Source organism: Crinia signifera, chromosome 5 (genome assembly GCF_055691185.1).
Source record: "Crinia signifera chromosome 5, ASM5569118v1, whole genome shotgun sequence".
Classification (NCBI taxonomy): Eukaryota; Metazoa; Chordata; class Amphibia; order Anura; family Myobatrachidae; genus Crinia; species Crinia signifera.
In genome coordinates, this window is record NC_139221.1 from 71,596,467 (window position 1) to 71,622,982 (window position 26,516).

General features: G+C 44.5%; 1 protein-coding gene across 3 annotated transcripts in view; it reads left to right on the forward strand.

Moving 5' to 3' along the window:
* Positions 1–26,516, forward strand: part of NOL4 (nucleolar protein 4) — a 289,423-nt gene that overhangs the window by 1,942 nt on the left and 260,965 nt on the right. The gene's annotated exons all lie outside the window — the stretch shown is intronic.

Below are 26,516 nucleotides of genomic sequence, written 5' to 3' on the forward strand. Positions count from 1 at the left end.
CACCATTTTTTTTTCAATACTTTGTTTTTTCTACATTTTAATGTATCTGTGTCCTCTGCTACCCATATTGATTATTATATTTAGTACAGTTAAAAGATAAGGTGACAATAGTAATGTTATTATTTAACTTGTTTTAACTTGTATGCATATACTGTATGGACATTGTGTATTTTATTGTGTTGAAATGAAAGTTACCTTGTTTGAAACAGACCTATTCAAATGAGCTTACAATATAATGTAACTGATTTCCTTTTACTAAGAATTTGAAAATGCTTATAAATGAATTAATTACAATTTCAGTTTTGACACATGAAATCTGTTCTGAGGAAATAATGTAAGGAGAACATTTTTTTTTTTTGCAGATCACTACAACTGTATATTTAAAGGAATAGGTTTAGTCCTACATGTGTGTATTTGGATATAGCAGTCCTTATCTTGTGGCATATGCCTCCTTGTCCTGCATCATATACAAATAGGGGTTGTAAAATGAATTCTAGAAGCCATATGTGTCATACTATGAACATAGTGTTTGGCAGCAATTGAAACTTCTTTATAACCACACTGTTTGCTGTGAAACTGGAATTGCTGTTGAATTATTAATGTTTGTGCCATTTACTTGTTTGTAGACATTACTTACTCATTTGCTTACATGCATATTAGCCATTTGTGATGAAACACAATGGACAAAGTAATGACACCTGTAGCTGAAGGTTTGGTGACAGTACGGATCGTAGGAGCGATACATCCAGTCACCCCATTGCTTCTAGGAAGTCACCGTGTAGCTGTCATCCAGGCCTCTGTACCATGGACCAATAGGAGCCCGTTACATCACAACAGCATGACATGACAGTTCCTAGACACCGGTGCTGGTGGCTGGATTGTCCTTTTGTTTATTTTTGGCAGATAGCAGTCTTGTACTGTGGAGTCCCCAGAGATATTGCTGATGGTGAATTCATCACACGTTTGGGGGAAATATAATTTTTGCTGCTTGATGTCTATAGCACTGGGCTCTGAAGAAGAGTCCCAGACTTTGGAGCGGCAAGTGATGCAGTTATATTTTTGCACTGTGAAGGAAGTATGCAATATAATGACACAGCACTGGCTTCTTTCAGGATTTTAATTACGTTTAAGCTTTGGGTAATATTTGAAGCGAGGCATTATTTCCTTTCTCTTCCTGCATCTGAGGTCTGCTGGGAGCCTGCTGCATGATTCCACATCGCTTGATATAAAGTAGATCTTCCTGTGATTTCCCATTGCCGGCCACCCTCTGGCATCGGTACATGACCTTTTGTTCTAGCGCCTCTCTTTTTTAGTAACAACTTCCTTGTGGAAATATCCTAGATTATTGGAATGTGCCTTTTACGTCCCACCTCCCATTTGCTCTTGCACACTGAGAATAACACCAATGGCCACTGCTTATTGCCAAGGATTTGACTCCAGTGTACATTTTTAGTAAATGTAATACTCAGAACTGAAGCGAATTCTAGAATTTCACATAATGATTTCTGTACTGGTATATGCAATCATTTCTCTATTCTGAGGTAAATATTTCTACAGAATTCATTCAGAGTTGAGGCACAGACGCACTGATATAGGCCACAATCAGCCTCTTGGGGGTAATGTAATAGGTTTTGCGTTTGTGACAGGGTTGATATAACGGCAATTATGCCACAAAATTTACAGCAGCCACTAGATGTCGCCCAACAGAGCAATTTAATTGTTGCTCCGTTCTGGCGCACACAGCCGTTACGGACATTACTGTTGTTCTGTCATTTTGACCGGCTGGTAACTAGTATTATATCATATGAATTCATGGTAAACTGTTCTAAACATGTAACCACGGGTTCAATTATTATAACTACATTATTCATAGTTATTGTTTCCTGTTGGGATGTTGAGTCAGTGCCGGGACTAGGGAGCGCTGTCACAGTGGGAGTGGCCTAGGGCAGTACAACAAGTACATGTGGGCCCTTATGTGCAGGCATCCCATTTTTTTTTTTGGCCCCTTTGCCTCATAGATAAAGACAAATGACTGTGAGCTGGAAACAGGATAGGTGGGAGGAAGAAAGAGGAGTTAATAATGTTTCAAAAAGAGGCTTAAAGTAATTCTCTCGTACATATTTGTTGTCTGTTATGTGTCGGTTTGTCTGTGATGCATTTCGACACTGTTGGACCGATTTGGACGAAATTAACGTGAGGCGGCTTGATTTAGTCCAGATTAGTTTAGCGGCCACTTAGAACCCCAATTCTGACCCTGTGGAGGCCCCAAAAAGGGGTCAAGCCACTACACAACATGGGTCAGGCAAGCAAGATATGGCAAAGTTGCATAACATAGAGGGGGTAGAGGACATGGGGTTTAAGAAAACAAATGTGGTCAGATCTGGGAACCGACCACAGAGAGCTATATGGGCACGGGGAGCATGTTCAGGGCCCTCTGCTAGATGGATTTGGATGAGAACTTCAGATGACACTAGGCAGTCACCTCCTGGGTCTGTTGGAAGAGCTGTCAATCTTAAAACAAGAGAAGGATAAAGTTCAAGTAATGCTAATTGCACAACCAAACCCCAGCAGCACCGGGTACCTCAGCTAGTGTATTAGATATCATTTTACTTAGGTAGGTGAATGCATGAATGCAAAAGAGACAGTTTGTGTATAGATATACAAGAGACTGTGTTTGTGTACACAATTGTTTCCGTTATGCTGAGCTAAAAGTTCTGTATGCAAGCTCTGTACGTAAAATGCATGGAGGGCAATTTATAATGTACAAGATATTTAGCATAAGAGATGGCTGGTGTCCTACTGGTGTTATTAGTAAGCGGTGTGTGTGTATAGTAAACAAGGTAATGTGAAAAACACTAGAAGTGGAAGAGACAGTCAGTCTGATAATGAATGGAGAGATATGCTTTATGACAGTTAGCGACTTCAGCATTAAGGCAGATATGTATCAAAGCTTGATAAAGAAGTGAGTTAAAGGGGAACATGTATCAAAGCTTGGAGATAGAAACCGATTGATCAGAACAATACCTAACTCATTTTTCAAACACAGCCTGTGAAATGCTGAATGGTTGGCACCTCATCCCTATGCACTTTATCTCCGCAAGGTTTGATACATATACCCCCAAATCCCAACCAAAATCTCCTAGTTTTTCATCTGTTTCTATACCGATGCTAAAGGTACATACACACTGGATATTTTTGCCCAGTGTGTATGCACAGCGATGATGGGGGAAATCACTGGCCTGAAAATCACTCAGTGCATACACACTTCACATAGTAGGAAAGCCATCCATTCCGCCACTCATCTGCTGGTAATACCAGCAGATAAGCACCGGCAGCCGGATTTGATGCGGGAGCGCGCATCAGCACTCATTGCCAGGCCATACACACTGGGCGGCTTTCGAGCTGAAAGCATCTCAAACGGGAAAAGTGAGCTGCTTTCAGCTCCAAATCACCCACTGTCAGTGGCGGATTCAGGGGGGGGGGGCACCTGGGCACTTGCCCCCCCTGTCATTTCATTTTGTAGCTGAGGACCAGGGCTTTCCAACGAGCCCAGCCCCGTGTCTCTAGCCCCCCGGGAACCGGAGATATCACCTGGCAAAGCTGTAACGTTTATTCCCCATAGGATAATATGGGACCCGGCAATTCCGACCCCCACCCGGTTCCGACAGCTACCAGTTCCCTCCCTGGCATCACAGAAATTTGTAGTTGAAATGTAATTTCATGGCTGTGATTACTCTGGAACCAAACATTCCAGTTTCACTGGACCAAAATCATTCAAAGCCCACTCAAAATTCTTCAATATGATACTTGTCTCATGTAAATGGGTCAGTTGGTTCCGAAGATATAGCCGGTTAAATGAGATAACTGGTTAAAGAGGGGGAGGGGTGGTCTTCTCTCCCCCTCACACCAGAAAATGTAGGGACTAGGTTGGTGTAAAAGGGGCCAACCTGGGAATGCATTTTCTGGTGTGAAAGGGGTATTATTTCAAATAGCCGGGACCTGCAGTGCTCTGAATACAGCCAGGCTCTGCCACTGTCAGTGGCTATCACTTCTGCCTGGCAGCGGCTGTCCCCCATTTACCGCGAGCATGTATTCCCCCTTGGCAATGAGCATGTAATCCCACATAGCAACGAGCATGGAACCTCTGGCAATGAGCATGGAACCCTTGGCAATGAGCATGTAGATAAGCAGCACTTATGTAGCATAATTTTTAATAGGCATTATGGTGTTCGGCATAATACACAATGGACATAATGGCGTGTAACTTAACGTGTAATGGACATTACGGTGTAAATGTTTAATGCGCACCTTTGGTAGACAATGTCCCTGTTTATGAAGCATATTGTGAATTTTGGCACAATCCATGTGGCATTATGTGAATTCTGGCTCAATCCATGTGGCATTATGTGAATTTTAGTCCAATCCGTGTGGCATTATGTGAATTTTGTCTCAATCCGTGTGGCATTATGTGAATTTTTGCTCAATCCGTGTGGCATTATGTGAATTTGGCTCAATCCATGTGGCATTATGTGAATTTTGACACAATCCATGTGGCATTATGTGAATTTTGGATCAATCCATTTGGCATTATGTGAATTTTGGCTCAATCCATGTGGCATTATGTGAATTTTGACAAAATCCATGTAGCATTATGTGAATTTTGGCTCAATCCATGTGGCATTATGTGAATTTTGACAAAATCCATGTAGCATTATGTGAATTTTGGCTCATTCCATTTGGCATCATGTGTAAGGGGCAAGTATAATGGGGTCTAGTATTTTGTTGCATAATGTGTAGAAGTTGTATATGGTTTTGTACACTACACTCAAGGACATGCCCCTTGTTGAGTGGCCACACCCCCACAACTGCATCCTTCACTTTTGTCGCCATGGTGAGCCTGCATACTTTAAATGCCAGGGCCTATTTTTAATCCCATTCCCACCCTCTCTCTGCCGCTCTCTTAGCATGTACACTGGCATTACTAACACCGCCCCTCCCCCACCTAAACCCTCTATTATCATGGTGCCCCCCTGTAAGTTTATCCTGGCCCACTGTGTATGGGTCAGTATCTCCTAGAATAGATAGACTGTGCAGGCAAGGCAATTTTGACTAGGTCATAGACTATCATTAGTTAGACAAAGTCGCTTAGCCAAAATATCTTGTGCATCTAGTTAAAATTGCTTAGTCAAAATTGGCCATTAGCCAACATCTCGCCGTGTGTACAAGACATCTTTTTAGTATAAGGACTATTGATCGAAGCTAAGTAACACAGGTGATATGCAAACATAGATCAAAGTGTCTCACCCAGTGCGCACTAGCAGCTAGGGTATACGTTCCCTTAGGGTGTTTCTCATGCACCCCAAAGAAAGTGTATAGAACTGCAAACAAGTTGGGATTGCCCACCATCAGCGCTAGATACAATATGACAGTGTTACTTCCCTCTCTCCTATGTCCAGGTGATATGACCTAGGTTTAGCTGAGTACAGCAGCCATAATTCTCAATGGGAACTGCGATCTTCACCAATTTTTCAAGGTCTGAAAAGCTAACTTTACAGAGCTTGACACCCAATGATAAACTGGATCTGAGTCAAGAAGTAAAAGTGATTACTTTTCACTCTTCAACAGAATTTGCCTCTTATCTGAGCCATAGTCCCGCAAAATCATTTTGTTTTCCTTGTGGTGATAAAATATGATAGTTTGACAGCACTGAAGAGTGGGTTAAGGTGAGAAAAACATCTAATTATATATATATATATATATATATATATTTATTTACATTTTCTTATATAGCGCAGCATATTCATATTCCGTTGCGCTTTACAATTGGAATATATATATATATCATAGCTGGATGAGCGGCACTCTCAGGATTTCAAATAAAGAAGTGACACTTGTATTAAGTGCAAATTTCTACGTTTCGTTTTATTTCAATAAACCTTCATTCCTGATGAAGGTTTATTGAAATAAACTGAAACGTAGAAATTGAGTGCCGCTCATCCAGCTATGATATACTTTCTCTAAAGAGAAGGCGGGTGAAATTATACCCTCTACAAAGGCAGGAGTGCCAGAATGCACACAACGAGATATATATATATATATATATATATATATATATATATATATATATATATATGTCTAGTGTCCGTGAGTCTCCGAAACACTGCCATCTGCTGGCAGAGAGTGAAACTACATCTTTCTCACACATGGACAAACACAGAAGGTAGCAAACTAGCTTTCAAAACTTTTGCTTTGAGCGGGTTTACTAGTTTTTACTTATTCGGTCCCCTAGACAAGGGAAATGAGACAGAAGAAAAATGGTAACAACTACCTTTATTTTTGGATCTTTCCTGTCAATATGAATCATAAGATTGCATATATGACCAGTTCAAATAGGAGTTCTAAAAAATATATGGTTTTGTGGTTCAACTTTCTTCAGATTAGGGGTAATTTAATAAGAATAAATGCACAAATGTAGCCTAAATGTAGCCTAAGTGAACTAAGTGAAGTCATCATACAAACAATAAAAAAACGTTTTATATCTCATCTGTTCAGCATTTAACAGCTGTCCAACATTCCCCTTCAGCATTACAGGTAAATATTAAGTGTTGATCTCTCCTTGCCGTTCATTCAGCCTATTGAGGGGCTGGGCAGCTCAGATGTGGCCTAGCCCCTTCCATTTCCAGCTGTATGGTTCTGCGCAACATGACGTGGTTAGCGGTCATGCTGCGCCCCATCTGGCTCCCGGCAGCATCCGCACATGTGAGTAAATATTCGGGGTGGCTGTGGCATTATTTTTTTATTAGGGAAGTGAATCCCGGGACTCCCAGGATTGATCATTTTTCAATTCCCGGATCCCAGGATTGAAAAAATGCCCCAGGATTGGCTTCCCTATTTTGGGCTCAATGATTCACATGGCTTTATACATTGGCAAATCACCAATATGTTTGGTAAATATTGTTAGTCCTAGATCAATTTGCTTTCACATCAGAGTCATTATACCTCACATAAAGAAGATGTACTGTGACAAGCTGTTTCTTTTGAAAAATAACATACCATTTTACCGTGTGCTTCTCTTCATCACAACCATTTTACCGTGTGCTTCTCTTCATCACAGCCAATGACATGCTTCCTGAATGTATAGTCACATGACAACAAAAGTGTACAGTTGCCTAGGAGCTGGGTCACTTGATTTCACTCTCCCCTATTCCTGTAATGATAAATAGTTTATAACAGTGTAATGTAATATAGGTGTCATTTAATTTAATTTTATATTGATTTGGGAATTATGGTTGAGCAAATGTAAATCTAACTTACAATCATTATCTTGAAAACCCTGACATTATCTTTTGTTAAATATAAAGGGCCAGATTCTCTAAGCTTCAAAAGTGATAAAATGGAGAGTGATAAACGTCCAGCCAATCAGCTCCTACCTGCCATGTCACAGGCTGTGTTTGAAAAATGTCAGAAAGGAGCTGATTGGCTGGCTGTTTATTACTCTCCATTTTATCACTTTTGAAGCTTAGAGAATCTGGCCCAGAAACAGTTATAAAGAGCCGTAACTAATGGAACAAAAATATATATTTTGTCAGATTTTCTTGAGCTTCAAACAATGTTGGCCTCATATTCGTATGAAATAATAATGCCTTAATATTCTTTGAAATTGCAATGCTAATTTCTGATATTTATAATACATATCAAAGGTTCTTAAACTCGGTCCTCAGGACCCCACATAGTGCATGTTTTGCAGGTCTCCTCACAGAATCAAGTGAAATAATTAGCTCCACCTGTGGTTCTTTTAAAATGTGTCAGTCGGTAATGAGTGCACCTGTCGGGTCACCTGGAAATCGTTGAGAACCACTGATATATATGATTTTGGTTTGGATTTGGAACTGTTGCAGTAAGTTCATAAAATGAGCCAGATCAGGGGACGTTATTTTCAATTGCACGGTTTACCTGCTTCTTCAGGAACAGCACTTATCTGCTGTATGAAACATGCAGCTGGAATTGCCGTTGTAAGTTATTTATTAACTCCATTGTGGCTGGGACTGGTCCTGGATTAATGGCAAGCCCTTTGTCTCTGAGACCTACAGTTTGTAACAGAAGCCCATTAAAGGCAACATGGTAAAATTATATAATTAGCATTGGAGTAGTTATGGGCCCTACACACGCAGCAAATTCTCTGAGCGTTCTGTGCGATGCTAGTACGCTCAGATCGCTCAGCACACAGAAATGTGCCAGCGATGTGTGTTGTGCAATCTGTCAGGGCAAGTGTTCTCTGGGCGATTAACTTGATTTATCCACCACGCTGGATATTAATCGCTTGGGTGATAGTGACGCGCAGCTACGCACAGAGCAATGTAGGGGGCATTTTCTGAGCGATGAAGTAACATCGTTCAGCAAGTGGCCTGACATCGCGATGTGTGTAGGACCCTTTAGTATACAAATCATAAATATATAACAGACTGGTACATATACAGAGTGAGCACTGTGCCAGCTTATCTTGTGTGATGTCGCTGATAAAGTGGCCACTCACACTGGTGTTTCCTGGGAAAAAGGGGAGTCATAACAGAGAGGATCATACACTTATGTTTGTACAGTTGTGAACACTTGTAGCTGGGACAGACACAGCCATGTTATTTGCAAGTTATAAGGTGCAGGTGCAAATAGCGGATAATGACCACAGTCACAGATGAACTGCTTGTGTTTGCCTGTCTGTGAATGCCCTGTAGAGGCTGGTAGGTGCTTTCCTCATTACTCATGTATATATTATGCAAAGGCAGTACAATGAGGGGGACTGTGTCTAGATGTCACCCTTCCAGGGGGTGACACCAAAATTCTAACTTTCTGCAGTGACCAGGTGCTGCAGTGTGACATTGTGCTCCTGTCACTGAGAAGGGGCCAGTAGTGTAGCCAGGGTGATAGCTATTATGCCCCTTGAGTGAAGTTATCAGAGGCTTCCTACCAGTGGTGCAAGTAAGGGCTATTTGAAATATCACGCCGGGTCGCCAGCCAATAGGAGCCGCTCCTGATTGGATGCTGGGCTGTGAGCTCCTATTGGCAGGCGACCGGCGCAATATTTCAAATAGCCATGGACCTGCTCAGAAGACAGCCGAGCAGCCCACCGCTCTCTGCCCTGCTGTCACATCGCTTCCATTCTGCTGGGCTTGCGGCTGTCACAGTGATCCTTACTCCCCCATGACAACGAGCATGAACCGCCCTTGGCACAGCATGTAATCCGGTGTGGAAATGAGCATGAAACCCCCTTGGCAACGAACATGAATTCCCCTTGGCATCGAGCATGTAATCCCCCATGGCAATGAGCATGAAACCCGCTTGGCATTGAGCCTGAAGCCCCTGGCATTGAGAAAGAAACTCCTACCAATGAGCATGTAGGTAAGTGGCATTATATGTAATGGGCATCACGGTGTGTGGCGTCATGTGTAATGGGCATTACAGTATGGGGCATAATGTGTAATGGGCATTACAGCGTGTTATAATCTGTAAGATTTACGGTGTGTGGCATAATGTGGCAATGCCCCTATTGTCATGTAACCACTCGTCTAGTTTCATATGACCATGCACCCTCATGACCCAGGGCCATGCCCAGTTTTGGCACGTGCTCCTATGGCGCACACTTATAGTGCCACTAAGAAATAATTTCTACTTGCGTCACTGCTTCCTACAAGGTTACGCCCCATTTAGTGTCATCAGTGGGGCTCTCCTGATCTACGCCCCCAGTCCACAAAACCACCACCGTTTAACAAATGCATAGGGGATCTCTTGGCCGCAACGGATGTTACCGTCCTTGGTTCCGCAACTGTATTATTCCTTTGCATGTGTTTTTATACCAAATTTATATATTTTGTATGTGTGATGGAGATTTGTTCTGCTATGTTATAAAAAAAAATTACGTTTTATTGATGCTAATAGCAATTGCAGATTTTGCTAGTACAAATGGTGGCATAGTATACAGACAGAACTGTGTTACCTGCAAATTTAAAGGAGCAGGTGCAAATAGTGGTTAATGATCACAGTCACAGATAAGCACCTTGTGATTGCACTACTGATGCTGATAGGTGCTTTGCTGATAAGGAGGTGAGCACAAAGCCTTGCGATAGGAGCTTTTTTGTTACTTGGGCATATTTTATTCTTTTGCATGCATATTGTACCAAATGTATAGAACGTCATTTGTATATGGTCGCCTGGGGCGCTGACAGGGCAATCCTACAGTTCAACCAGGGACCTTAAGAATTTTATGAACCAAGAAAACTGTATGTATTATGGGGCCTATACACGGGGCTATTTCGGGGCTATTGCAGGGCATTTTGGGCCTTATTCTAGTTCACTCTTTCTGACAAAATCCTTCTTAGATGGACAAAACCATGTGCACTGCAGGTGGGGCAGATGTAACTTGTGCAGAGAGAATTAGATTTGGGTGGGGTTTTATTTCAAAGTGAGATCTATACTGCAGTGTAAAAATAAAGCAGCCAGTATTTACCCTGCACAGAAACAAAATAACTCACCCAAATCTAATTCTCTCTGCACAAGTAACATCTGCCCCACCTGCAGTGCACATGGTTTTGTCCATCTAAGAAGGATTTTGTCAGAAAGAGTGAACTAGAATAAGGCCCTTTGCCCCTACAACGCCCCTTGTCTAGGTGCGGCCCCGTGTGTCGCTATCTCCCAGTGAGTAATATACAGTATGCTGGATAAATCTAGTGAGATTGCCAGTCAGAGCCTGTGTTCTCCCCCCGGAGAGCACTGGCCCTGACAGATCGCACAGCACACAGTGCTGGAACATCCCTGTGTGCTGAGCGATGTGAGCAATCTAGCATCACTCAGATTGCTCAGCACATCTCCCCGTGTGTAGGTGTGTAAGTGCGCTTTATAAAATGGTACAAAAAAGTAGTGAAGTCATGTACATCATTTTCTTGATGGTTCTGACAAATACCATATAATTCTTAATATCAGATAACACAAGATAGGCAGCTAAAATACTATCATTTCTAGGATAAAGTTATTTTGTGTCTTTATCACTATTATCATTGTCACCTAGAAAGTTAGATTAATATGATGTTCTGTGACATAATACTACTACTAGACATAAATGTACTTGGGAGGGAATTAGGATTTATTCTATGAAGGCGTTCTTCCTGTATCTCAAGACGTGGCCCCTGATAAATAAGATCATAATTACACACATACTACCACATACTGTACACACGTTTGTTAATGCTCCTGATTGCTAAAATATCTACACAAGTGCTTGCTACTAATCTGTGAGCACAATGGGAATTTTGTGGGGGTCCAGGAGAGTTTATTCCTAGGAGTCCCAAATAGGGGGAATTTGAAAAGAAAGAGGGTTTTGGTTTAAAAGGTCTATATTTGTTTACTAATGAGTATGAACTGTTGTGCTGTCCCTGACAAATTTATTTTTATTTTTATAGTATTTCAGAATAATCGGATATACAAACATTGCAAATGAACAAAAAGGTTTAATAAGGAGAAATCAATCTTTATTGATACAAAAATGTAAAACGGAGAAAAGCTTCTTAGTCATTTTTATAAATAATATTTATTTGATAAATAGGTACAGATGTAGCTTCAAATGGGTCTATATGGGTTGCCATAGACTTCACAACTTAGCTGTGCCAAAAATGTCTAGTGTCCGTTTGTGTGTGTCTCCGAAACACTGCCATCTGTTGGCAGCAAATGAAACTACATCTTTGTCCCAGATTTCCCTTGAAACTACATCTTTGTCACACATGCACAAACACAGAGGCAATCACAAGGTAGCAGACTAGCTTTCGAAGCATTTGCTTTGATTGGGTTTACTATATTCATGTTGTATCACTGATGTCACAAGCACACTGACTTCAACATACTTTAAGTACTAATGTAGTGTGCCTGGTACACTGTGAGAGATTTTGTATGCGGCTACTACAGTACGTGAATACGATGCAATATCACATACACATTACCCATCACTTAGCATCCAAGTCGTGCCAAACGTCTCGCGCCTAATAGCACAAAAACAATAAGTGAATAAGGACATATATTTATTGTTAAAGGAATGGGTAAAGGAATTTTGGGAAGATGAAAGCACGAGTTTTTTTTTAAGTGTCAATGAGAGATAATTTAGACACCTGAAGTAGAAAGTACTTATATTGAAGCTACATGTTTTAGGATTAAAGATCTTTAGAATGTGATATAATTACAAGTAAAATTATCCTAAAAGCCACACAGAATAATTATGGACTAGTACTAGAAGGAGAGGATATGATGAGACAGGGTTCCCACATAGCGTAATGCTACCAGCAAATGAGGAGGGGAACACAAACCATTCTAATGTTTACCGCAGTTCATTTATCGGCATTTAAAATTTGGAATTAAAGTTTCCTACATTGAACTGCAAAAGGAGAGTCCTGGAAGGCGTAGAAGGGCGGACCTAGGGAAAATGGTAAAATCTAACCCCTGAGCACTGAATTTCCCACAAGACTATTAAGATTGCAGGTTACAGCCACCTTATATGAATAAAATATCTTCTGTGACCACATACTCGCCAGCACAAATAGGATGACAGTCTTATGAGCAATCTCATTGGAATGAAGTATCACCTAGTATAGACTGGTTTCTCTTGTAATAAAGTATATATGGAAGCCTTGTTATAAAGGAAAGAGGCTGTGCTCTTTGTAATGTATTATATTATCACATATGCTCTAAGGGGGCCAGGCAGTGGCTGTCAACCTTTGTTCAATCAAAGCAGACTGATCTGGATACGGTTGCTGGGTCGACACAATGAATGTCGACATACCATTTAAGTTCGACAGGGCTTCGGTTGATAAATGAAATAGGTTGACATGGCTAAGGTCGACAGGTCGACACAAGCACTAGGTCAACAATGGTTGGGTCAACAGTCAAAAGATCGACATGAGTTTTTCAGTTAATAATAGGTCTTGTTGCAGTGCCCCAAATTCATAATATACAAAGACATGCAGAGCCAGATGCACTAAGCTTCACAAGTGATAAAATGGAGAGTGATAAGCAGCCAACCAATCAGCTCCTACCTGCCATGTCACAGACTGTATTTGAAAAATGTCAGGCAGGAGCTGATTGGCTGGTTGTTTATCACTCTCCATTTTATCACTTTTGAAGCTTAGTGCATCTGGCCCACAGTTAGTAATATGTCATAACGATACATGCAAAGCATCATGCAACTATAGAATTCTGACCCAGACACATATATTTCATATTCTAAGACACTAGGAAAACTGACGTTAAATGCAGTCAGTTACCATAGGCGTGCGCACGGGGGGTGCCAGAGGTGCACAGGCACCTCCTAATGGCACCCCCACACGATTGCACGCATGCCGCCGATCCCCCCAGTTATGGCCGCCGCTGTCACTCATGTCACAGCAGTCAGAGCCTGACGCTGCTGCTCCCGGAATGTGGCCACCCCCCCCCCCCCGACGGTGGGGTGGAATAATGGGTCCGCAGGCTTGGGGGAGCGAGTCTGCAGGGAGCGCCAGGTCTGAGATGCCACAGATCGGATCTCTACTGATCCGAGCTGCGGTGCTGCGCTCCCGGCTCCTCCTGCTGCCCTGACTGACATCTGCGGTCGGGACTGGTGGAAGTGCGGATGGTCCGGGGTGGTGAGGTTGGATGTCTGTCCACCTTGGACCACTACTACCGCATTCACAGGTGCGACTGTGTGAGCGGTCAGTGCGTCGTGGCCGCCCCACATGCCTTATCTGCCACTTGCTGCAGCAGCATTGCCAATAATCAAGATGTCCGTGGGAGGGCTGCACACAGCTCGTCCCGTGGGATCACCTCTTCAGGCCAAGCAGCAGCATTTGCAGAGTTCAGTCACTGGCACTGCACAAAACGTGAGTTTTAAAAAAGATTACCCGTCCCCTGGCCTGACCTGCCTGATCATTCATTTTATATATATATGTATATGTGTATATATATATGTATATGTGTATATATATATATATATATATATATATATATATATAATTTTTTTTCAAGTATTCATATTGTGTGTGCATATATATACAAGCAGTACTCATGGCTGAGATACAGTATAATGCTCCCACAACACAGCAATTCTTCATTTATTTGTGACTTTCACTTAATGTGTGTGTGTGTGTGTGTGTGTGTGCGGGGGGGGGACCAGAGACTTTTTTGGCTGGGGGGTGCAACATTTTGACGGTGCACCCCCTAATAAAATGGGCTGCGCACGCCTATGTCAGTTACATACACACAGTGGAGAGGGGGATTTTATTGTCTAAAACAGGTATAACTATACATAAGTCCCTTGGCAGTGCAGCTATATAAGGTAGACAAGCCTGGGCCTGCTATGAAATGTTTGTTCTGTCAACTTAGACTAGTGTCCCCCCCACACCCTTCGCTGTGTGACTATGGCGGGTGAAGCTTCACCTGCTTTTCCAGGGTGACCCGGACCCCCCACCTTACAAGACCTCGGCAGCTTCTAAGTGCTGACTTACCTTCCCTAACTGTCCATGGAGCTACTGCTGCAGATGCGGGATTGGTTTGAAATCCCGGCTGTTGAAATCCCAGCGCGCAAAATCCAGATGACGGAATCCGACCGTCTAAATCCTGACAAGGGGGGATGTGGATCGCCTCTCTTGCGGCGATCGCCACACAGCGGGCCCGGTGTCTCGCTACTCTTGGCACACTAAATTATTCTCCCTCTATGGATGTCGTGGACACCCACAGAGGGACAAAGTGCCGGGATTTTGGCGGTCGGGATTCCGGCATCGGGATTTCGACCACCGGGATAGTTGCTGTGAATTTTGAACTGTGCTGCAAACCCCCTTCCTTCCAACCTATTCTGGTCAAACACTGCTGTCTTTTTTTTTTTTTTTTTTTTTTGATTAAGTAGTTTTTATTGATTTTGCATAGAAAGGTCAACAAAGCAACATAGACAGCAGTGCTTCAAAGTATGCATATACAAGATACAGTATGAAAAAGATAAGCTTGTAATCATATACATATTGCATAGATTAGCATGTACAATCAAACACATGTAATCATATGCATACATATTAGAATGAGTTCAACAAATATAAACTCTCCATAACACGGATAATTATGCAATTACCCGGAGGCGCCATCCGGGTTCTCGCAATTAGTGAGGCAATTGGAGGTACATTCATATAATCAGAGCTCATAAAAATTATTCAGCACTATCAAATTATAACGCAAAACAGTCTACAAGTGGAAGCACTACTGCCTTCTGTAACATACTAACCCCACTAAAATTGGTAAAGTAACCCACCCAAAAAAAACCCAAAGCAAACCTCCCATTTAACCCCCCACCCTGTACAACCCAACCCCAACCTAGGCGTACCTGGATCCCTGAAATACCTACCCCTACCCCACTATCTAATATGGATTACAGGACAAAGCAGATTAGTGGCCTTTAGCTATAATAGCTAACCTAGCCGAACAAAGAGCTAACCTACCTCTCCTACTTAACCCAACACCCCCCCTTCCACCCTGACCCCCCCCCTAACCTTAAAACTATCCCACTGCCTATCCCCCCCCCCCCCCCCCCCCAAAAAAAAATAAAAAAATAATAATAATAATAAAGGATAACTATTACATGGACCGACGGGGCAATGGACTTGTGGCATCATGACATATAAAGCAGTGTATATTATAAGAATTATAACCAGGGTATTGAAGTAATAGGATATATATAAGAAAATATAATAATGAGAAAATAAGTTAAAAAGAGGGTGAGCAATCCAAACTAGTATGTGGCATCAAAGTCTAGTCCGGCCAGTTTTCAGTACCAAGAAAGGACTGGGGTGCATTAGGAGACCCATATCTAAGATCTTGGGGACTCGCTGAAATAAATCCAGAATAGTCAATTATTGAAATAAGGGAATAATAAGCTGTGAGGAGGAGGAATGTTGGAAGCTTCAGTTGAGCCATAGCAATATCGAAACATGTGGGTACAGGGTACCAAGTAACCCCATAATCAGAGAAGATAGTCAGTGGAAGCATTTTCAGGATGTGGGCAGACACAGGAGCCGTGGAAATTACAGGATCAGGACACCGAGGCACATTCTCCATCATTCCAGGAGAACATTTATCAGGGACATGAGAGGTGGAAAGGGTTGTTTCCTGGTTGTAATCAAACTTTTTAACAAGCCTGTCAGCTGAGGCATATATGGCCTGGATAATTTTCTGAAAGGATGTTTCCATAGCTATGTCCATATTATTTACAGCCGAAGTGTCAGGGATAAAGGAGATTAGTAAATGAGTCCTTAGAGGTGGCTAGCACACCCCACAAATAACAGATGTTGCGAAGAGAGTAGAAGCAGAGACACAGTCGGCTGCAAGCACAGTAATGGCACTGTATCCTCGGCCGCAGGAGAAGCAGGATATTCCAGGCCAGATCACCACCACTGCAGATACGTGCCAAGCGGCTGCAAATTGGATCTAAGTGTACCCAGTATGGTTGAATGAGCCAGTGAAGATGTGGCCACACCGGCTGATAACAGGATTTTTTTCCGCAGAGACCCAAGATGACGTCAGGGGTGGCCTGTGTGTGTACACCTTAAAGATCTAAGGATTGGAAGCAGACAGATCTTTCCTCTGGGAGGGAGGCTGCAACAGCATTCAGGCTGCGGCAGCAGCAGGGAGGTAGTGTCATCCACGGCTCCCCCGGCACACAGCCCCACCAGCGGCAGTCAGAACAAGAGCAGGGCCCGAGTTTCACAGCGGGGAGCTCCCAAGATGGCGCCCGCACCCTAGAAGAAGGCAGCACGGAGCTCAGCAATCCCTCACAAATCACCCAGGAGGACACAGAGGAGGCTTCAAAAGGCAGAGGAGTGCCCACGGCCCCCAGGACAGGGCCACACTGCAGGACACTGCAGGACAACAGCGGAGCTCTTCCACCAAAGGATCCAATCCAAGATGGCGCTTGCAGCGCGACTTGTCGCAGGCCCAAGCAGCCGCCACAGTCCACACAGACCGAACAGGGGTACCGCAGGCGGCACTAGAGAAGCAGGGAAGGCTCCGGGGGGTAAGTGAAGCGGGGAAGTAGGTATGCAGCCCCTGGGGCAGGATGTTTGATCAGGATATATACGGAGCTCACAGTACCCACGTCTGCTCAGATGCCCGGTCAAGCCACGCCCCCCCAACACTGCTGTCTTTTTGGCAAGACGGCAGTTCCAATATCAATTGAAAAGAGATGGTTAATACCAGACAAATCTGTTTTCTATTTGGAAATGGTGTGATATAACTGGCTGAAGGATTTGTACATAAGGCCCTAATACGGGTTAGAGAGCCTCTCTTTGCTTTAAATGTACCTTATGTAGAAAGTGTAAAGGGCCAAAATACATCACCATGGTACATGTGCCAGATGAACCAGACAGAGCAGAGGGACCAGACGAGGGAGGAGAATTTTAACTATTGTGCTTCGATATATAGTGCCTAATTCAGACCTGATCACGGGACAAACTTGTTCTCAAAATGTGCAAAATCATGTGCAGTGCAGGTGGGGCAGATGTTACATGTGCAGAGAGAGAGTTGCAAAAAAAAAAAAAAGCAGCCAGTATTTACCCTGCACAAAATAACTCACCCAAATCTAACTATCTGCACATGTTACATCTGCCCCATCTGCAGTGCAGCATGGTTTTGCCTATTTTGAGAACAAATTTGTCCTTCAATCAGGTCTGAATTAGGCCCATAGATAGGTTTAATATTTTTCATTCTGATAAATTTAGAACCTCATCTCTATATGTATAAGAACACATAAAACGTCAAATTATTAGATACATCGATATTTCTATATTTTAAATGAGTTAAGTGCCTGCAATACACATACTGTTATGGCAGCTTCATATTATACCCCCCAAAGCCTCGTTCTTTGGTTGATATTATATTGTAATAAACTTATTATAAAAATATAAAACCTATGTCCTCTAGGGCATCCAGCACACACTACACTGGTGACGTACTTTGGGAGCATCTCAACAGAGTTTTAAATGCTCCTCAGATTTGTGTTTCCAATATCTCATTGATATGACATTTCCACATTGAATTTTTGTATATTGCAACGATTTCTCAAAAAAGTAAAAAGGTGACGCAAATGGCTCTTTCATACTATCACACTAGAACACAAATACAAAATAAAGTATTAATGTGTGTCAAATTTAGGACATTTCGAATTATCTGCTGCAGAACATCTTATTTGGAACATCTGTCAGGCACCTTATTTGTTAAGAAGTGGCATCCCACAGTGACCCAGCTCATTAAAATCTTACCAGTCTGGGAGGCATGTCAGAACTCCCCCACCACCTGCTTTTCAGGCTGGAGGGAGGTAGGAAAGGGACCAAACCTGAGGTTAGAGGGGGAGGGGCAGCAGAATGTAAATTTGCTTCAGGGTTGAAGAGGAGTGTGGGGAAGGTGGGGAATGGATGAGATATGGCAAAGGCTGATAAGACCGGAGGCAACAGAGGAGTTGAATGCTTCAGGGATGAATGAGGAATGATTGGTGGACTGGTGGGAATCCACTCACGTGACCAGTACGACCTGTGATACGCTGTCACACTGAGTGTGAATTTATAATGATTAAACGTATGGACATACAGTATGATGCTGTTATGTTATACGTGACATCACATTCTCAATATTGCACATCATCTGTATACTATAATCTGCCAGATTATTATTTAGGATTTCTCTAGTATGCATGTTGCAGAATATTATACCATAGTTGCCTACCTTTTACTTTTCCTTTCCGGGAGAAGCACATGGTGGGGGATGCAGGAGGGAGACTGATGTCATGTAGCCCCGCCCCCATTCCACAAAACACCGTGATTCTCGGGTCCGCGAAGAGGGGGGCGGGGCTTTAATGACGCAAAATGCTGCGATTTATGTAATTTTAGCCCCGCCCCGCCCCACCCCCGTACAGCGCGAATTCCAGCATTTGTAGTTGCGGGGAAGGGGGGTGCCAGGGCTCCGAGGATGTGACTATGAAGAACCAGAAAAAAAAAATGAGGATATGTGTGGATTGTACAGAGGGGATAGAAAAGCATATGATAAGGTTCTGTGGGCGATTCCGTCATTTGATAAGTTTGCCCGAAGTGGTGTATTTTCAGGGAACGCTTGAAGATTAATGTGGGGTACACACCAGGATGATATGGCCCAAAACGAGCCAATTTAGATAAATCTCGACCGATTGTATATAAATCGGCCATGTTTTGGGCCATTTCGCTGCCCTTTTGATGCAATCCCGATCCGATGCGCAGCTCCGCGGGTCGTTAGGTCTTTTCTGAGCTCGTAGGATCTCAGAAACGACCATTGTAGTGGGTGCGGGTTGCGTTTGGATCGCAATCACATCAGGGTTTTTTCTTGTGCCGATCGGCGGCTCCTACAGCTCGTGAGCAGGTTGTACGTTCCTGTGCGGGTCGCTCACGAGCAGGATCGTGCTGGTGTGTACCCAGCATTAGACTAGAGGAGAGTCTTATTGTGCGTGGGAGGCATAACTCAAAGTGAGTGCAGCCCAAAGAAAGTTCTGGAATCATGATTAGGAGCGCAGATCTTGTGCAAAGCAAAGTGGTTGAGTAGGGAGATATTTTGGGCCAGATGTTCTACACTTCAAAAAGTGATAAACGGGTGAGTGATAAACTACCAGCCAATCAGCTGTCATTTTTCAAATAGAGGCTGTAAGGAGCTGATCGGTTGGTAGTTTAACAATGAGATAAGCTTTACAATTGTTCTGTTTAGATCAGGCATGTCCAACGTTGGCCATCCAGATGTTTTGAAACTACACATCCCAGCATGCTTTGCAATAGTTTTAGCATTCTCTAATAGCAAAACTGTGGCAAAGCATGCTGGGGTGTGTAGTTTCATAACATCTGGAGGGCCAACGTTGGACATGCCTGGTTTAGATCATACCTATAATATGGAAAAACTTGTGTAATTTTGCACATTACTGAACATGTGGAAAAAAATAGGCCGATCAGTTTAACGGGTATAAGAGAGAGTAACTTGATCTTATTTCTATTAAAACTGAAGCTTGTTTTTGCTGTTATATTAGCCTTAATGTTAAGCCTTTCTCTTCTAGAAAGCATATATAGGGGTCAATACAATTCCAGGCAATAGGTGTAGGTTGCTATTGCTATAGCAACGGCTCTGCACCTCGCAACCCTCGCTACCCAGTTTCATTCCAATATTTGACAAACTTGCTCACAGCCCTATGAAACTATGAGCAGTTTTGTGCAAGTCCAAGCTGTAGTAAAGTCTGGGGTACTTGTGTATTTTGGCGGCGCCCATCGCATCGCATACCATAACGCATACGATGGTATGCGATGCGACGCGATATCGTACGATAGTGCACGATGGCATACAATTTTGAAATTGTATGCCATTGTACATGGCATACAATGCCATACGATGCGATGCGATTAAACATTGTATAAGCACCCTAAAGGGTGCTTTTGAGCACTCAAATGGGTGCTTACAATGTTAAATGCACCCCCACGCCACTCCCCCACTATAAATGTGAACCCGAAGCGTGGCGAGCGCAGCGAGCCCGCGAGGGGTGGCGGTACGCGTCCTACGACCTTTTCATACCCCCACTATCCACGTCGGCGTGGAGTTGAGAATAGAATAGTGTGGCGAGCGCAGCGAGCCACCGAGCCCGAAGCGTGGCGAGCGCAGCGCGCCCCGCGAGGGGACGCGGATACCTGTGAAGCCCGCGAAGGGACGCGTTTACCTGTGAAGGTATCCGCTGCGCTCGCCACGCTTCGGGCTCGCTGCGCTCGCCACACTATTCTATTCTCAACTCCACGCCGACATGGATAGTGGGGGTATGAAAAGGTCGTAGGACGCGTACCGCCGACCCTCGCGGGCTCGCTGCGCTCGCCACGCTTCGGGTTCACGTTTATAGTGGGGGAGTGGCGTGGGGGTGCATTTAACATTGTAAGCACCCATTTGAGTGCTCAAAAGCACCCTTTAGGGTGCTTATACGATTTTTGGTCGTATAGGGGGTCAAAATCGCGTCGCATCGTATGCCATCGGGTGCATGGCATGCGATGCGATCTGTTCGTCGTACATCGGGGGCGCCGCCAAAATACACAAGTACCAAGTCTGGCTGTTGTCGAGCGCACTCGCTTCCATATATCCCTATAGGTTGTAAGCTTGCGAGCAGGTCCCTCCTCTATATCAGTCTGTTACTACCCAGTTTTTTTATCACTTTTGTTTCCAATTGTAAAGCGCAATGGAATATGCTGCACTATATAAGAAACTGTAAGTAAATAAAATATGTATTCTTAATGAATTGGATTAACCGCATAATGGGACGGATTAAGGTCTGTGGGGGCCCTGGACAACAAAATTGTGGGGGCCCCCACAGACACCACCCCCAGACACCCCCCCCCCCCCCCAAGGGGAGGCTGGTACCTGGGAAGCGCAGGTGGGCAGGGGGTCCCTGGAGCAGTCTGGGCAGTCAGTGCCAAGGTCCCTGCAGCGTATGAGAATTCAGCGGCGGGGTCCCTGCAGCAGATGGGAACTAGTAGTGGTATTGGCTACTAGTTCCCATCCGCCGCAGGGACCCCGCTGCTGACTTACCATCCGCGGCTGGGACCCCGGCGCTGACTGCCCGGCCCCTGCCCCTGAGTCGCTCACCTGTGCTGCCCAAGTATGGGGCGACAGGAGTCCCACACCGCCAGCATTGCCGGTGTTGGGGCCCCCTGTCACTCTGTGCTTAATGCCTTAATACGCATGCGCTAGTCCATCCTGTGACGGAGTCCTGCTACTTTTTGTATTCACACACCGTTTGCAAGGTAATTAACAGGAAGTAGGTGTCTGGGGGTGGAAACGGGTCGTTTAGCGGGAGTGCTAAGAAAATCGCAGGTGTAGTAGAAAAAATGCTAGGCGTGCCTGAGGGGCGTGTGTGACGCAGCTCTAGGCTGGATATGCCTTTTTCCATTGCACCGCCAAGGAAATCTCTGGCTACTCTGAGCTCAGGTGCGAATAGATTTGTAGCCATACACATCCATTTGCACAGCAAGCACATTGATTCGCAAGGCAGAATTTCACTCTAGCAGGGCAGTGTCATAACTGAAAGCTGTCCGCTGTGAATTTCCAGCCGTACGATCGGGTCTGAATTAGCCCCAATGTTAAGAGGAGCTGCCAAACCCTGTGACTATAGCTTAATGTCTTGTATATGCCCTCCTGCTAATGTTACTGCTTAGACAACCATCTGGCTGATTATATACTGTAAATGCATTACCAAAAAGCACAGTCCACACAAACAGCATAGATTAAAGCATATCTAATATGTCACTCTTCTCACAACTTATGGTGTGTACACACGGGGGAGATATATTGCTAGCAATATATTGCTTGCAATATATTGCTGAGTAATATATTGCTCAGTGTACTTGCAATATATCTCCGCAATATATTTATCAGCAATATATTGCTCAGTTTCCAGTTTTTCAGAGGGACCAGCAATTTTCCCTGAAAATTGCTAGCAATTTTGACAAGATTTTTTTTACCCTCTATTTAAATTCATTTATGATTGACATGGGTTGTGGGAAGTCCTTCTGGAAGGGAATAAAAGTGTATATGCTGTATAGGGATGCCAATCCCGGGGCATTTTTTCAATCCCGGGATTCGGGATTGAAAAATGCTCAATCCCGGGATTCCCGGGATTGGCTTCCCTAGCCGTGAGCGCTGGGTGGGTGGGCGGGTGGCCGGCCGTGAGCGCTGGGTGGGCGGGCGGCCGTGAGCGCTGGGTGGGCGGGCGGGTGGCCGGCCGAGAGCGCTGGGCGGGCGGCCGAGGCGGATGTGCGGCTGTGCCCTGCGCAGCGTGACCTCGCAGCGTGACCTCGTCACACTGCGCACTGCGGGGTATGGGAGAAGCCGGGCAGCGTCTGAGTGCTCAGACGCTGCCCGGCATTAAATTGCGCATCCCGAAATCCCGGGATTGGAAATTCCAATCCCGGGATTGAAATCCCGGCGTTTTGGGGCCAAATCCCGGGATCCCGCCGATCCCGGGATTGGCCACCCTAATGGTGTATATACAGATGTAGCAGGGGTCATCTTTGTAGGGGCAGGATAATCTAGCGGCAGTAGCCGCTAGTGCCCCGCTCCTGCCAGGGGTGTGGGGGCACAAGACGGCCGTGCGGCCCCTGCCACCCCGACACCAATGCCCCCTTCATTTATATTGAGCCCACATACTATTGGTGTGGGGCAGCATGGTAATGCTCATGCTGCCCACCGATGGTGCAAATCACCATCGATGGGCAGCATGAACATAATCATGCTGCCCGACACCAATGCCCCCTTCATTTTTTTTCATGTCACATACTATTGGTGTGGGGCAGCATGGTAATGCTCATGCTGCCCACCGATGGTGCAAATCACCATCGATGGGCAGCATGAACATAATCATGCTGCCCGACACCAATGCCCCCTTCATTTTTTTTCATGTCACATACTATTGGTGTGGGGCAGCATGGTAATGCTCATGCTGCCCACCGATGGTGCAAATCACCATCGATGGGCAGCATGAACATAATCATGCTGCCCAACACCAATGCCCTCTAAAGACAGCCTATGCACTGACTAGTTAGCGGCTGTGCGGCACGCAGGAGGTGTTGGTGCTGGCACAGTGGGGGGGGGGGTTTGCGCAGCAGCTTCTGTGCTGTATGCGCGGGCAGGGACGGAGGAGGAAGCAGGGGGAGGCCGTGTGTCACGCTGTGACAGGGAGGGTGGGCGGGTCCCGGCCGGCGTGTCACGCTGTGACAGGGAGGGTGGGCGGGTCCGCAGGTCCCGGCCGGCGCTGGACATAGTAGGTGTCGCTTGTCGCTGGTGCACAGTGCTTTGTGCACCAGCGACCAGCAATTTTTAGGGAGAATCGGAGGAGCAAGCTCCTGCGACCAGCGACCATGAAGGGCTGGCCGCGGGAGCGCGCTCCCAGCCATTTATCGCTGGCTGCACATGAAATCACTGGCAATATGGTCACTGAGCGACCATTTTGCCAGCGATTTCATGACTAATTGCAGCAATGCAAGGGTGATAAGGAGAGATAAACGTCCAGCCAATCAGCTCCTTACTGACTTTTTTCAAACACAGCCTGTAACGTGGCAGTTAGCAGGTGATTGGTTGGACGTTTATCTCTCCTCATCACCCTTGCATTTATCTCTTGTTAAGGCTTAATACATCTGCCCCACTGTTCCCTAGATCATTGTTCCCTAGAGGGGTGTTCACATGTGCAGAATGCAGATTTACTGTTGTACACAAAGTTTATTTGAGCTTTTTATAAAACAAGCAAAAAAATTATTAATAATAATACAATGAATATTGTTTTAGAAGGCAGATTACCAGCTTTAACCCTTCGAGTGCCGAGTGAATTTGGCAAAATAGGTGTGAAACATTTTCGTTCATCATAACGACCTGTAATGTTTACCTTATATTGGAAATCGAATCTTTTTATTTATTTTTTTTACACATTTTTTACTTGAATTCATATAACAAATGTGAGCGATGTTGGCATTTTTAGCCAATATTTTGTGCATCTCTCTCTCAGATGCTGCTTTCAGACCGCATAACTGGCTTTGACCCTGTATTTGGAAACGTTTCCAAAAACGGGTCTGCCAGGTAAAACCCCTTTCACACCGCATCTCTTAAACGGTATATTACAGTTTAAGTGCGTTTTTTTTGCACTGGCAGACCCGTTTTTGGAAACCTTCCAAATACAGGGTCAAAGCCAGTCTTCAGCGACCCCCCCCCCCCCCCGCGCGGGTTAACACATACAATCCCGTTAACTCCTTCGCACCCCCAACCCCGTTAACCCCTCCCCGCATTGTGTTTAAGAACACCCCCCCCCCCCGTGAAGTCGGTACCTCCTCATGTTGCAGTTGATCGGCAGCCGCAGTACTGTACCCCGGCTGGCTTTGCGTATAAAAAAAATAAGGAACTTTCTGAAAATGGCTGCCCCATAGGAAACCCCATTTAAAAAAACTGTCTTTCGTATGGGGGCAGCCATTTTCCGAAAGTATAAGTATAAGTTTCTTATAAGAAAAGTGACTTTCGGAAAATGGCTGCCCCCATACAAAAGACAGTTTTTTTAAATAGGTTTTCCTATGGGGCAGCCATTTTCATAAAGTTCCTTATTTTTTTCATACGCGAAGCCAGCCGTGGTACAGTACTGCGGCTGCCGATCAACTGCAATGTGAGGAGGTACCGGCTTCAGGGGGGGGGGTGTTCTTAAACACAATGCGGGGGGGGTGTTAACGGGGGTGATGGTGCGGAGGGGTTAACGGGTTTGTATGTGTTAACCCGCGTGCGGGGGGGGGGGGGGGCGGCGGCGGCGGCAAACTGCGCAATGAATATTTAATGAGCGCATTAAATATTCACTGCACTGAATTTAGGACCCAGCTTATTGGCTGGGTCCTAAATACCGTTTCAGACCCGATTTTGATCACAAAATACCGGGTCTGAAACGGGTAGGACCCTGCATTTTAACCGGTTAGAAAAAACGGTATTTTCTAACCGGTTAAGTGGTCCTGCACCTTTCAGACCGCACAGATTACCCTTTTAAAATGGTAAAAAAACGGCAATATACCGTTTACAAAGTGCGGTCTGAAAGGGGCAAGAGATGTTGGCACTCAAAGGGTTTATTTGAGTGTTCTTAATTGGAGGAAGGGTTTATGAATTGCTGCTGTTTTATATGTAGCCCCTTCATTTGCAAGAGGTGAAAAGTAATTGGACAGCTGACTCAAATTCTATTTCATGGACAATTCCTTTATTATTTTTTAGCAATTAAGCAGGAAAAAAGTCAAGTGTTTACTTAAGTTTGCATCTGAAAGCTTTTGCCGTGAACCCACAACATAACAAAGGGTATTCAAATGGAAGTGATAGAGGCTGCAAAAACAAAAAGGAAATCCATCAGAGAGATTACGTAAACTTTGTCACGCCTGGAGCTGATGATGGATCTGGGTTGGATTCAGGTATTACAACGGACCCATGTTTTTCAGGGTGAAAATGAGCTAGTTTAATATAATTCCTACTCATGTAAATTAACAAAAGGACAAAAAAACTTTCAAATAATTATTAACTTCCAAATAATACATCTTTGGAAATAGATTCCCAAATAGAATTAATGCTGATGGTTCATAATATCGCCTTTGGAGAAAAACGAAATCTAGAAAATTCTCTGCACGATTCAGAATAATTCCAAACAATCAGCTTTGGAGTCTCACTGGAAGCAGACATTATCACCCTTGAATGAAATCTTGGGAACAGATGATTTTAGAAGTGACAAAGTAACAGGCTGTGTACACAAGGGGGCGATTTTGTCTAACATCGAGGGCAATATGGTCACTGAGCGACCATATTGCCCGCGATGGGAGTGTGCACAGGCGATATATCGCCGGGTGCGCGCTCCCGTTTTCTCCCCCGTAGTGATCACTGGTCGCAGGAACATGCTCCTGCGACCAGCTGATTTCCACTGCCGGGCT